The sequence below is a fragment of the Salmo salar genome, chromosome 03, assembly GCF_965601325.2.
Source record: "Salmo salar chromosome 03, fSalSal1, whole genome shotgun sequence".
NCBI lineage: Eukaryota > Metazoa > Chordata > Actinopteri > Salmoniformes > Salmonidae > Salmo > Salmo salar.
Genome location: NC_138293.1, coordinates 85,683,570 through 85,695,994, shown reverse-complemented (window position 1 = coordinate 85,695,994; position 12,425 = coordinate 85,683,570). Strand labels below are relative to the sequence as shown.

Genomic DNA, 12,425 nt, shown 5'->3' with positions numbered 1-12,425 from the left:
CCCCCAAGAAAGGCAGGCAGTGTGGATGTTAGACAGTAATCTAAAGTGTGTTGAAATTTTGGTGGGGTGCGGGGTTGGAATTGGGTTACTCGGAACGACACGATTCGCCACGGCTCTGAGAGAGGGTCTGAGGCTGTGGGATTTGACAAACACAAAACAGCAGCAACAAATCAAATCAAACTTTATTTGTCAAATGCGCCGAATACAACAGGTGCTGCTGCTCCAGTTTCAACTGCTCTGCCTGCGGCTATGGAACCCTGACCTGTTCACCGGACGTGCTTGTTGCACCCTCGACAACTACTATGATTATTATTATTTGACCATGCTGGTAATTTATGAACATTTTAACATCTTGACCATGTTCTGTTATAATATCCACCCTGCACAGCCAGAAGAGGACTGGCCACCCCTCATAGCCTGGTTCCTCTCTAGGTTTCTTCCTAGGTTTTTGGCCTTTCTAGGGAGTTTTTCCTAGGGAGTTTTTCCTAGCCACCGTGCTTCTTTCACATGCATTGCTTGCTGTTTGGGGTTTTAGGCTGGGTTTCTGTACAGCACTTTGAGATATCAGCTGATGTACGAAGGGCTATATAAATACATTTGATTTGATTTGATTTAGACCTTACCGAGAAATGCTTACTTACAAGCCCTTAACCAACAGTGCAGTTCAAGAAGAGTTAAGAAAATATTTACCAAATAATCTAAAGTAAAAAATAAAAAAGTAACACAATAAAATAACAATAACGAAGCTATATACAGGGGGTACCGGTACCGAGTCAATGTGTGGGGTACAGGTTAGTTGAGGTAATATGTACATGTAGGTAGGGGTGAAGTGACTATGCATAGATGATAAACAGCGAGTAGCAGCAGTGTAAAACAAATGGAGGGGGGATTTGTCCATTTTTAAATAGTCCGGCTGGCCATTTGATTAGTTGTTCAGCAGTCTTATTGCTTGGGGGTAGAAGCTGTTAAGGAGCCTTTTGGTCCTAGACTTGGCGCTCCGGTACCGCTTGCCAGAGAGAGAGATTCATTAATCCCTCCATCCCTCCCCTTCACCCCATCTCTTCCTCTCTCTTTCCTTCTTCATCTTTCTCTATCCCTCTATCCATCTTTCCCCTTCACCCATTTCTCCTTAATTCCCTTTTCCATCCCACCCCTACCATTCTCTTTCTTCCCTCTCTATCTCTCCACCCCACCTCCCTCCCTCCATCCCTTCCTTCCTTCCTAATCTCCAGGCCAGTACTGTGGGAAACATCTCAGGTGGCTCCCTCCCTCCCTCCCTCCTTGCTCTGGACTGCAGCCTGAATACTGTTTCATTGCCGGGGAGAATCCATTAGCTCTGTATCCCAGGCTGCATCCGCGGAACAGCAGGGAAAAGCTGGACAGCTTTTTCTATATGTCTCTCTCCCTTCATCCCTCCATTCTAGCCTCCCGACGGTCCCAGGGAGAAAACCCAAAACACACCTTTTTCCATTCTTTCGTCAGCTGGTAATTTACTGCGCTCCCTGCCCCACTTCTTGGCACAGGGCTTCAGTCTGATTGCACGTCAGTGTTGTTGCAACCAGCCGCCAGTTTGCCCAGCAGTGGCAGGCAGAGAAGAATCACACAAGCAGTACACTGTAGTAGAGACCTTGGTTCAAGTAGTTCTTGTTTCCTTGAAAATAATCTGAGCGTTTGATTATGTCTTCCTGGAGTGACAGATGGGAGAAGTTTGCACTTTTGGGTCTACACCTTTAGTTCAGTTGCGCCAGGCACGCTCAGAAAAGCATAGGCAAAGTATTTGAAATAAAGCAAATACTATTTGAACCCAGGCCTGGTGTAGTCACTTAAATCTAGTGCTTGGGTGGCTGATACGGAGGCTTAGGGTTACATTGGGGAAAAATGTGGCACCAGACCATAAACTTGCCTTGTTTTAATGTATACAAGACCTGTTGGCATGACCAGACCATACATGACCACACAGCCCCAGAGTAGACCGTATATGATTCTGAATTTATATGACTGGCTGTTATGTTCGTGTAGCAGCTACAGAGACGGGCTGTCAGCTGTAGACAGACAGGCAGACAGACAGACAGACAGACAGACAGACAGACAGACAGACAGACAGACAGACAGACAGACAGACAGACAGACAGACAGACAGACAGACAGACAGACAGACAGACAGACAGACAGACAGACAGACAGACAGACAGGATGATGATGATTTGTTCTAAGATGAGTGATGGGGCATAGTGATGATGACAGGTTCAGATCAGCCGGACGTTGTAACTTGGTGTTAGCCTAGCTAGCCTAGTGCTGACAGGGCCCTGTTGGATCCAATTCCCTCTGAATGCAGCTGATGCAGTGATTGTGCATTACGGTAGCATGTTGACATGCTGACAAACTGGCACGTAGTGTCGTCAATTTGTTCCTCTTGAAACTTGTCACACCACATGTAAGAGACACTTGGTGTTTTAGCTGTAAACAGACAGACAGACAGACAGGCAGAAACGCATGGTGTCTGATTAGCTCATGTCTGAGTGATGGGGTGTAACGATGATGACAGGTCAAGATTATGTGTGATCAGCTGGACGGCGGAAGCTGTGACTTGGTGTTAGTTTAGCTCTGACAGCGCCGTGCTGGGTCCAACTCCCTCAGCCTTCAGCTGATGCTCTCAGTCACATTGAAGTTCCATTACCATAGTTTTGTGGTTGACACGTGACAAACTGACACAATTTGTTCCTCTTGAATCCAGTCATACCACTTATACGAAACACTGTTGTTCAAAACCAATAGGCCAATAGTACAATTTGTATACGGTTTCTAAATGAGCCAGAGATGTCTGGGGCTGACGTAGATGGGCAGATGGTCTGTGATGGTCAGTGCTGGCGTGCCCTCTCTGGAGTGTCTTGCAGATGGTCTGTCCATGTCTGGTGTTGCTGAGCTGACAGGCTGTTGTCAATGACAGATGGGCCCTGATTGGCTAGAGTTGTTGGTTCCAAGGCTGTTGCTATGGCAAGGCTGTTCCAAGGCTGTTCCAACATCTCAGACATCCTGGACCCACTCCAATTTGCATACCGCCCCAACAGATCCACAGATGACACAATCTCAACTGCACTCCACACTACCCTCACCCACATAGACAAATCCAATACCTATGTAAGAATGCTGTTTATTGACTACAGCTCCGCATTCAACACCATAGTGCCCTCCAAACCCATCACTAAGCTCAGGACCCTGGGACTAAACACTTCCCTCTGCAACTGGATTCTGGACTTCCTGACAGGCCGCCCCCCAGCTGGTGAGGGTAGGCAACAGCACATCCGCCATCAACATGGGGGCCCTCAGGGGTGCATGCTTAGTACACTCCTGTACTCCCTGTTCACCCACGACTGCGTTGGTGAACACCATCATCAAGTTTGCTGACGACGTGAAGGTGGTAGGACGGATCACCGACGACGAAGAGGTCAGAGGGAGACCTGGCAGTGTGCTGATAGGACAACAACCTCTCCCTCAACGTCAGCAAGACAAAGGAGCTGATCGTGGACTACAGGAAACAGAGGAGTTAACACGCCCCCATCCACATCGATGGGGCTGTAGTGGAGTGGGTCGAGAGCTTCAAATTCCTCGGTGTCCACATCACTAAGGAATTAACAGGTCCACACACACCCAACGCAGTTGTGAAGAGGGCACGACAGAGCCTTTTCCCCCTCAGGAGGCTGAAAAGATTCAGCATGGGCCCTCAGATCCTCAAAAAGTTGTACAGCTGCACCATAGAGAGCATCTTGACTGGCTGCATCACCGCTTTGTACGGCAGCTGCAAGGCACTACAGAGCATAGTGGGTACGGCCCAGTACATCACTGGGGATGAGCTCCCTGCCATCCAGGACCTCTATACCAGGCGGTGCCAGAGGAAGGCCCTAAAAATGTTAAAAGACTCCAGCCACCCAAGTCATAGACTCTTCTCTCTGCTTCCGCATGGCAAGCGGTACCAGTGCACCAAGTGTGGAACCCACAAGACAGTGAACAGCTTCTACCCCCAAGCCATGAGACTGCTTAACAAGACTGATAAATAGCTAATCAAATGTCTACCCGGACTACCTGCATTGGCCCTTTTTTGCACTAACTCTCTTGCACTGACTCTATGCACACACACACACTGGACTCTACCCACACACTCACACATACTTACACTGACACCGCAACACACACACACATACTATACACCCACACACACATAACATGTTCACACATACATACTGATGCCACACACACACACACACACACACACACACACACACACACACACACACACACACACACACACACACACACTCACCACATGCTGCAACTGCCTATTATCTATCCTGCACATTGGCTCAGTACTGGTACTCCCTGTATATAGCCATGTTATTACCTGGTACCCCTGCACATTGACTCAGTACTGGTACTCCCTGTATATAGCCATGTTATTACCTGGTACCCCTGCACATTGACTCAGTACTGGTACACCCTGTATATAGCCATGTTATTACCTCGTACCCCTGCACATTGACTCGGTACTGGTACTCCCTGTATATAGCCATGTTATTACCTCGTACCCCTGCATATTGACTCGGTACTGGTACTCCCTGTATATAGCCATGTTATTACCTCGTACCCCTGCACATTGACTCAGTACTGGTACTCCCTGTATATAGCCATGTTATTACCTCGTACCCCTGCACATTGACTCGGTACTGGTACTCCCTGTATATAGCCATGTTATTACCTCGTACCCCTGCATATTGACTCAGTACTGGTACTCCCTGTATATAGCCATGTTATTACCTCGTACCCCTGCACATTGACTCAGTACTGGTACTCACTGTATATAGCCATGTTATTACCTGGTACCCCTGCACATTGACTCAGCACTGGTAGTCCCTGTATTAGAGGTCGACCGATTATGATGTTTCAACGCCGATACCGATTATTGGAGGACCCCAAAAAAGCCGATACCAATTAATCGGGCGTTTATTTGTTATTTTTATTTTTTTCGGTTTTTTTAATCTTTTTATTTTCTTATTTTTTATTTATTTTATTTTTTAATTTTTTTAAATTTTAATTAAAAAAAATAAAAAATATTTTTTTTTTTTTTTTTTGTAATAATGACAATTACAACAATACTGAATGAACACTTATTTTAACTTAATATAATACATCAATAAAATCAATTTAGCCTCAAATAAATTATGAAACATGTTCAGTTTGGTTTAAATAATGCAAAAACAAAGTGCTGGAGAAGAAAGTAAAAGTGCAATATGTGCCATGTAATAAAGCTAAAGTTTAAGTTCCTTGCTCAGAACATGAGAACATATGAAAGCTGGTGGTTCCTTTTAACATGAGTCTTCAATATTCCCAGGTAAGAAGTTTTAGGTTGTACTTATTATAGGACTATTTCTCTCTATACCATTTGTATTTCATATACCTTTTACTATTGGATGTTCTTATAGGCACTTTAGTATTGCCAGTGTAACAGTATAGCTTCCGTCCCTCTCCTCGCTCCTACCTGGGCTCGAACCAGGAACACATCGACAACAGCCACCCTCGAAGCAGCGTTACCCATGTAGAGCAAGGGGAACAACCACTCCCAAGTCTCAGAGCGAGTGACGTTTTAAACGCTATTAGCGCACACCCGCTAACTAGCTAGCCATTTCACATGGGTTACACCAGCCTAATCTCGGGGGTTGATAGGCTTGAAGTCATAAACGACGCAATGCTTGAAGAATTGTGAAGAGCTGCTGGCAAAACGCACGAAGGTGCTGTTTGAATGAATGCTTACGAGCCTGCTGCTGCCTACCATCGCTCAGTCAGACTGCTCTATCAAATATAAAATCATAGACTTACAGTGGGGCAAAAAAGTATTTAGTCAGCCACCAATTGTGCAAGTTCTCCCGCTTAAAAAGATGAGAGGCCTGTAATTTTCATCATAGGTACACTTCAACTATGACAGACAAAATGAGAAAAAAAAATTCCAGAAAATCACATTGCAGGATTTTTTATGAATTTATTTGCAAATTATGGTGGAAAATAAGTATTTGGTCAATAAAAAAAGTTTATCTCAATACTTTGTTATATATCCTTTGTTGGCAATGACACAGGTCAAACGTTTTCTGTAAGTCTTCACAAGGTTTTCACATATTGTTGCTGGTATTTTGGCCCATTCCTCCATGCAGATCTCCTCTAGAGCAGTGATGTTTTGGGGCTGTCGCTGGGCAACACGGACTTTCAACTCCCTCCAAAGATTTTCTATGGGGTTGAGATCTGGAGACTGGCTAGGCCACTCCAGGACCTTGAAATGCTTCTTACAAAGCCACTCCTTCGTTGCCCGGGCGGTGTGTTTGGGATCATTGTCATGCTGAAAGACCCAGCCACGTTTCATCTTCAATGCCCTTGCTGATGGAAGGAGGTTTTCACTCAAAATCTCACGATACATGGCCCCATTCATTCTTTCCTTTACACGGATCAGTCATCCTGGTCCCTTTGCAGAAAAACAGCCCCAAAGCATGATGTTTCCACCCCCATGCTTCACAGTAGGTATGGTGTTCTTTGGATGCAACTCAGCATTCTTTGTCCTCCAAACACGACGAGTTGAGTTTTTACCAAAAAGTGATATTTTGGTTTCATCTGACCATATGACATTCTCCCAATCCTCTTCTGGATCATCCAAATGCTCTCTAGCAAACTTCAGACGGGCCTGGACATGTACTGGCTTAAGCATGGGGACACGTCTGGCACTGCAGGATTTGAGTCCCTGGCGGCGTAGTGTGTTACTGATGGTAGGCTTTGTTACTTTGGTCCCAGCTCTCTGCAGGTCATTCACTAGGTCCCCCCGTGTGGTTCTGGGATTTTTGCTCACTGTTCTTGTGATCATTTTGACCCCACAGGGTGAGATCTTGCGTGGAGCCCCAGATCGAGGGAGATTATCAGTGGTCTTGTATGTCTTCCATTTCCTAATAATTGCTCCCACAGTTGATTTCTTCAAACCAAGCTGCTTACCTATTGCAGATTCAGTCTTCCCAGCCTGGTGCAGGTCTACAATTTTGTTTCTGGTGTCCTTTGACAGCTCTTTGGTCTTGGCCATAGTGAAGTTTGGAGTGTGACTGTTTGAGGTTGTGGACAGGTGTCTTTTATACTGATAACAACTTCAAACAGGTGCCATTAATACAGGTAATGAGTGGAGGACAGAGGAGCCTCTTAAAGAAGGTTACAGGTCTGTGAGAGCCAGAAATCTTGCTTGTTTGTAGGTGACCAAATACTTATTTTCCACCATAATTTGCAAATAAATTCATAAAGAATCCTACAATGTGATTTTCTGGATTTTTTTTTTTCATTTTGTCTGTCATAGTTGACGTGTACCTATGATGAAAATTACAGGCCTCTCTCATCTTTTTAAGTGGGAGAACTTGCACAATTGGTGGCTGACTAAATACTTTTTTGCCCCACTGTAATTATAACATAATAACACACAGAAATACGAGCCTTTCGTCATTAATATGGTCGAATCCGGAAATTATCATTTCGAAAACGAAACGTTTATTATTTCAGTGAAATATTAACTAAATATGCAGGTTTAAAAATATATACTTCTGTATTGATTTTAAAGAAAGGCATTAATGTTTACGGTTAGGTACATTGGTGCAACGACAGTGCTTTTTTCGCAAATGCGCTTGTTAAATCGTCACCCGTTTGTCGAAGTAGGATGTGATTCAATGAGAAATGAACAGGCACCGCATCGATTATATGCAACGAAGGACACGTTAGATAAACTAGTAATATCATCAACCATGTGTAGTTAACTAGTGATTATGTTAAGATTGATAATTTTTTATAAGATAAGTTTAATGCTAGCTAGCAACTTACCTTGGCTTCTTGCTGCCCTCGCGTAACAGGTAGTCAGCCTGCCATGCAGGCTCCTCGTGGAGTGCAATGTAAGGCAGGTGGTTAGAGCTTTGAACTAGTAACCGGAAGGTTGCAAAAACGAATCCCCGAATCCCCCCTGAACAAGGCCATCATGGAAAATAAGAATGTGTTCTTAATCTGACTTGCCTAGTTAAATAAAGGTGTAAAAATTATTTTTTTTAATCGGCAAATCGGTGAACAAAAATACGGATTACCGATTGTTATGAAAACTTGAAATCGGCCCTAATTAATCGGCCATTCCGATTAATCGGTCGAACTCTACCCTGTATATAGCCATGTTATTACCTCATAGCCCTGCACATTGACTCGGTACGTGTACTCACTGTATATAGCCATGTTATTACCTGGTACCTCCTGCACATTGACTCAGTACTGGTACTTGTTGGAAAATGACCCATAAGTAAGCATTTCACTGTTGGTCTACACCTGTTGTTTACCAAGCATGTGACAATTATCTTTTTTGATTTTATTGCTGGGCTTTGCAGAAAGGTTTCTGCACTCAATGTTTCATACAGGTACACTGGCCTGACTGGCTGGAGTTGGTGGTCTTTGAAGCTGCTATTGGCTGATCTCTCCGGCATACAAGGCTACCAGCCACAAGCTGGTATTGCTTGGCTGTTGGCTGTTATTGGCAGGCCTTTTCGAACAGTAATCTGTCATTGGCTGGTGTTTTTGATTTGGACTGAGCCTGGTGTGTTCTATGAGTCAGTTCCTTCCCTGACAGCTGTAGCCGTGTGAAGAACAAGACGAAGGAAACATCCCATATCATTAGTCACTCAGCAGTTATGTGAGCTGAATGGCCAGCGTTCTGTTTCTCCTATTATCAACTTATTATGTTATCATCCACTCTCCAAAACAGGCTTCCAAAAGGGTTCTTCAGCTGTCCCCATAGGAGAACCCTTTTTGGTTCCAGGTAGAACTCTTTTGGGTTCCATGTAGAACCCTCTGTGTAAAGGGTTCTGCATGGAACTCAAAAGGGTTATACCTGGAACCAAAGAGGGTTCTTCAAAGGGATATCTTATGGGGACAGCAGAAGAACCTAAGAGTGAACCTTTCCAAGAGTGTACCTTTTAATCATCAACCACCAACCATTATCATCGCTTCTAATCATCAACCACCAACCATTATCATCCCTTTTAATCATCAACCACCAACCATTATCATCCCTTTTAATCATCAACCACCAACCATTATCATCCCTTTTAATCATCAACCACCAACCATTATCATCCCTTTTAATCATCAACCACCAACCAGTATCATCCCTTTTAATCATCAACCATTATCATCCCTTTTAATCATCAACCATTATCATCCCTTTTAATCATCAACCATTATCATCCCTTTTAATCATCAACCATTATCATCCCTTTTAATCATCAACCATTATCATCCCTTTTAATCATCAACCACCAACCATTATCATCCCTTTTAATCATCAACCACCAACCATTATCATCCCTTTTAATCATCAACCATTATCATCCCTTTTAATCATCAACCACCAACCATTATCATCCCTTTTAATCATCAACCACCAACCAGTATCATCCCTTTTAATCATCAACCACCAACCAGTATCATCCCTTTTAATCATCAACCATTATCATCCCTTTTAATCATCAACCACCAACCATTATCATCCCTTTTAATCATCAACCATTATCATCCCTTTTAATCATCAACCACCAACCATTATCATCCCTTTTAATCATCAACCACCAACCATTATCATCCCTTTTAATCATCAACCATTATCATCCCTTTTAATCATCAACCACCAACCATTATCATCCCTTTTAATCATCAACCACCAACCAGTATCATCCCTTTTAATCATCAACCACCAACCAGTATCATCCCTTTTAATCATCAACCATTATCATCCCTTTTAATCATCAACCACCAACCATTATCATCCCTTTTAATCATCAACCATTATCATCCCTTTTAATCATCAACCACCAACCATTATCATCCCTTTTAATCATCAACCACCAACCATTATCATCCCTTTTAATCATCAACCACCAACCATTATCATCCCTTTTAATCATCAACCACCAACCATTATCATCCCTTTTAATCATCAACCACCAACCAGGGGAAGACACAATGACTGGTACTTTGTGTTCTGACTGCAGCAGCTCTCCACTGCTGTGAGGTGAGGGGGTGGGGGAGATAGAGAGAGTATGAAGGCAGCAAAGCCAGCCATTGTCCCAGCCTCAGACAGAGATGCCCTCTCTGAACCCTCCTGCTGCTGTGCCACCTGATGCCCAGGTGGGGCCCTGCCCTCAGTGCCCTGGGGCGGCGTGGCACACTGGCACCTGCTGTTCCCCCCTGTCCTGCCAGCACCCTGTGTCCCTGACTCACCCCTGTGCCCCCCTATGACCTCCCTCTTCACCCTCATGCCATTTCCTGAAAGCATGCCCTCAGTCACCTGCCTGCTGTTGCCAGGCAAGACTCTCTCTCTCAGATTCTGAGGCTTTTCGCTGTTCTAGTTCTCCTTAAGGACATGACAGGTTCTCTGTTCTAGTTCTCCTTAAGGACATGACAGGTTCTCTGTTCTAGTTCTCCTTAAGGACAGGAAATGACAGGTTCTCTGTTCTAGTTCTCCTTAAGGACAGGAAATGACAGGTTCTCTGTTCTAGTTCTCCTTAAGGACATGACAGGTTCTAGTTCTCCTTAAGGACATGACAGGTTCTAGTTCTCATAAGGACATGACAGGTTCTCTGTATTAGTTCTGCTTAGGAACATGACACGTTATCTGTTCTAGTTCTCCTTAAGGACATGACAGGTTCTCTGTTCTAGTTCTCCTTAAGGACAGGAAATGACAGGTTCTCTGTTCTAGTTCTCCTTAAGGACATGACAGGTTCTAGTTCTCCTTAAGGACATGACAGGTTCTCTGTTCTAGTTCTCCTTAAGGACATGACAGGTTCTCTGTTCTAGTTCTCCTTAAAGACATGACAGGTTCTCTGTTCTAGTTCTCCTTAAGGACATGACATGACAGGTTCTACTTCTCCTTAAAGACATGACAGGTTCTCTGTTCTAGTTCTCCTTAAGGACATGACATGACAGGTTCTACTTCTCCTTAAAGACATGACAGGTTCTCTGTTCTAGTTCTCCTTAAGGATATGACAGGTTCTCTGTTCTAGTTCTCCTTAAGGACATGACAGGTTCTCTGTTCTAGTTCTCCTTAAGGACATGACAGGTTCTCTGTTCTAGTTCTCCTTAAGGACATGACAGGTTCTCTGTTCTAGTTCTCCTTAAGGACATGACAGGTTCTCTGTTCTAGTTCTCCTTAAAGACATGACAGGTTCTCTGTTCTAGTTCTCCTTAAGGACATGACATGACAGGTTCTACTTCTCCTTAAAGACATGACAGGTTCTCTGTTCTAGTTCTCCTTAAGGATATGACAGGTTCTCTGTTCTAGTTCTCCTTAAGGACATGACAGTCTCTGTTCTAGTTCTCCTTAAGGACATGACAGGTTCTCTGTTCTAGTTCTCCTTAAGGACATGACAGGTTCTCTGTTCTAGTTCTCCTTAAGGACATGACAGGTTCTCTGTTCTAGTTCTCCTTAAGGACATGACAGGTTCTCTGTTCTAGTTCTCCTTAAGGACATGACAGGTTCTCTGTTCTAGTTCTCCTTAAGGACATGACAGGTTCTCTGTTCTAGTTCTCCTTAAGGACATGACAGGTTCTCTGTTCTAGTTCTCCTTAAGGACATGACAGGTTCTCTGTTCTAGTTCTCCTTAAGGACATGACAGGTTCTCTGTTCTAGTTCTCCTTAAGGACATGACAGGTTCTCTGTTCTAGTTCTCCTTAAGGACAAGGTCACAAATCCTGCCTACTGTCCCCTTTTCCTCTCTGACTTCAGTTTCCCCTCTCCTCTCCTCTCCTCTCCTCTCCTCTCCTCTCCTCTCCTCTCCTCTCCTCTCCTCTCCTCTCCTCTCCTCTCCTCTCCTCTCCTCTCCTCTCCTCTCCTCTCCTCTCCTCTCCTCTCCTCTCCTCTCCTCTCCTCTCCCTCCTGTCCATCCAGATTAATATGATATCCACCACCACCTTGCTTTACATAAAGAGGGGTATAGGGAGATTTAGTGGGGAGAGGGGGAGGTTGGAGGTTGCAGATGGGAGTGTGACGAGAGGTCCTGCAGTAACAGAGGGGGAGGATGGGTAACCTGAGAGGAACAGGCAGGGTGGCACTGCATTGAGACACACACACACACACACACACACACACACACACACACACACACACACACACACACACACACACACACACACACACACACACACACACACACACACACACATACTGCTGCCAGTGCCATAGACCGAGACTGCACCGGTCCCGCAATCAACAGTACAGCAACCTCTCAGTCACAAACACACAACCTATACAGTACACACACACACAGCCTCTCAGTCACAAACACACAACCTATACAGTACACACACACACAACCTCTCAGTCACAAACA

At 44.4% G+C, this 12,425-nt stretch overlaps 1 protein-coding gene across 2 annotated transcripts in view; it reads left to right on the top strand.

Moving 5' to 3' along the window:
• LOC106606482 (cAMP-dependent protein kinase type I-beta regulatory subunit) overlaps window positions 1-12,425 on the top strand; it is a 236,251-nt gene that overhangs the window by 51,005 nt on the left and 172,821 nt on the right. The gene's annotated exons all lie outside the window — the stretch shown is intronic.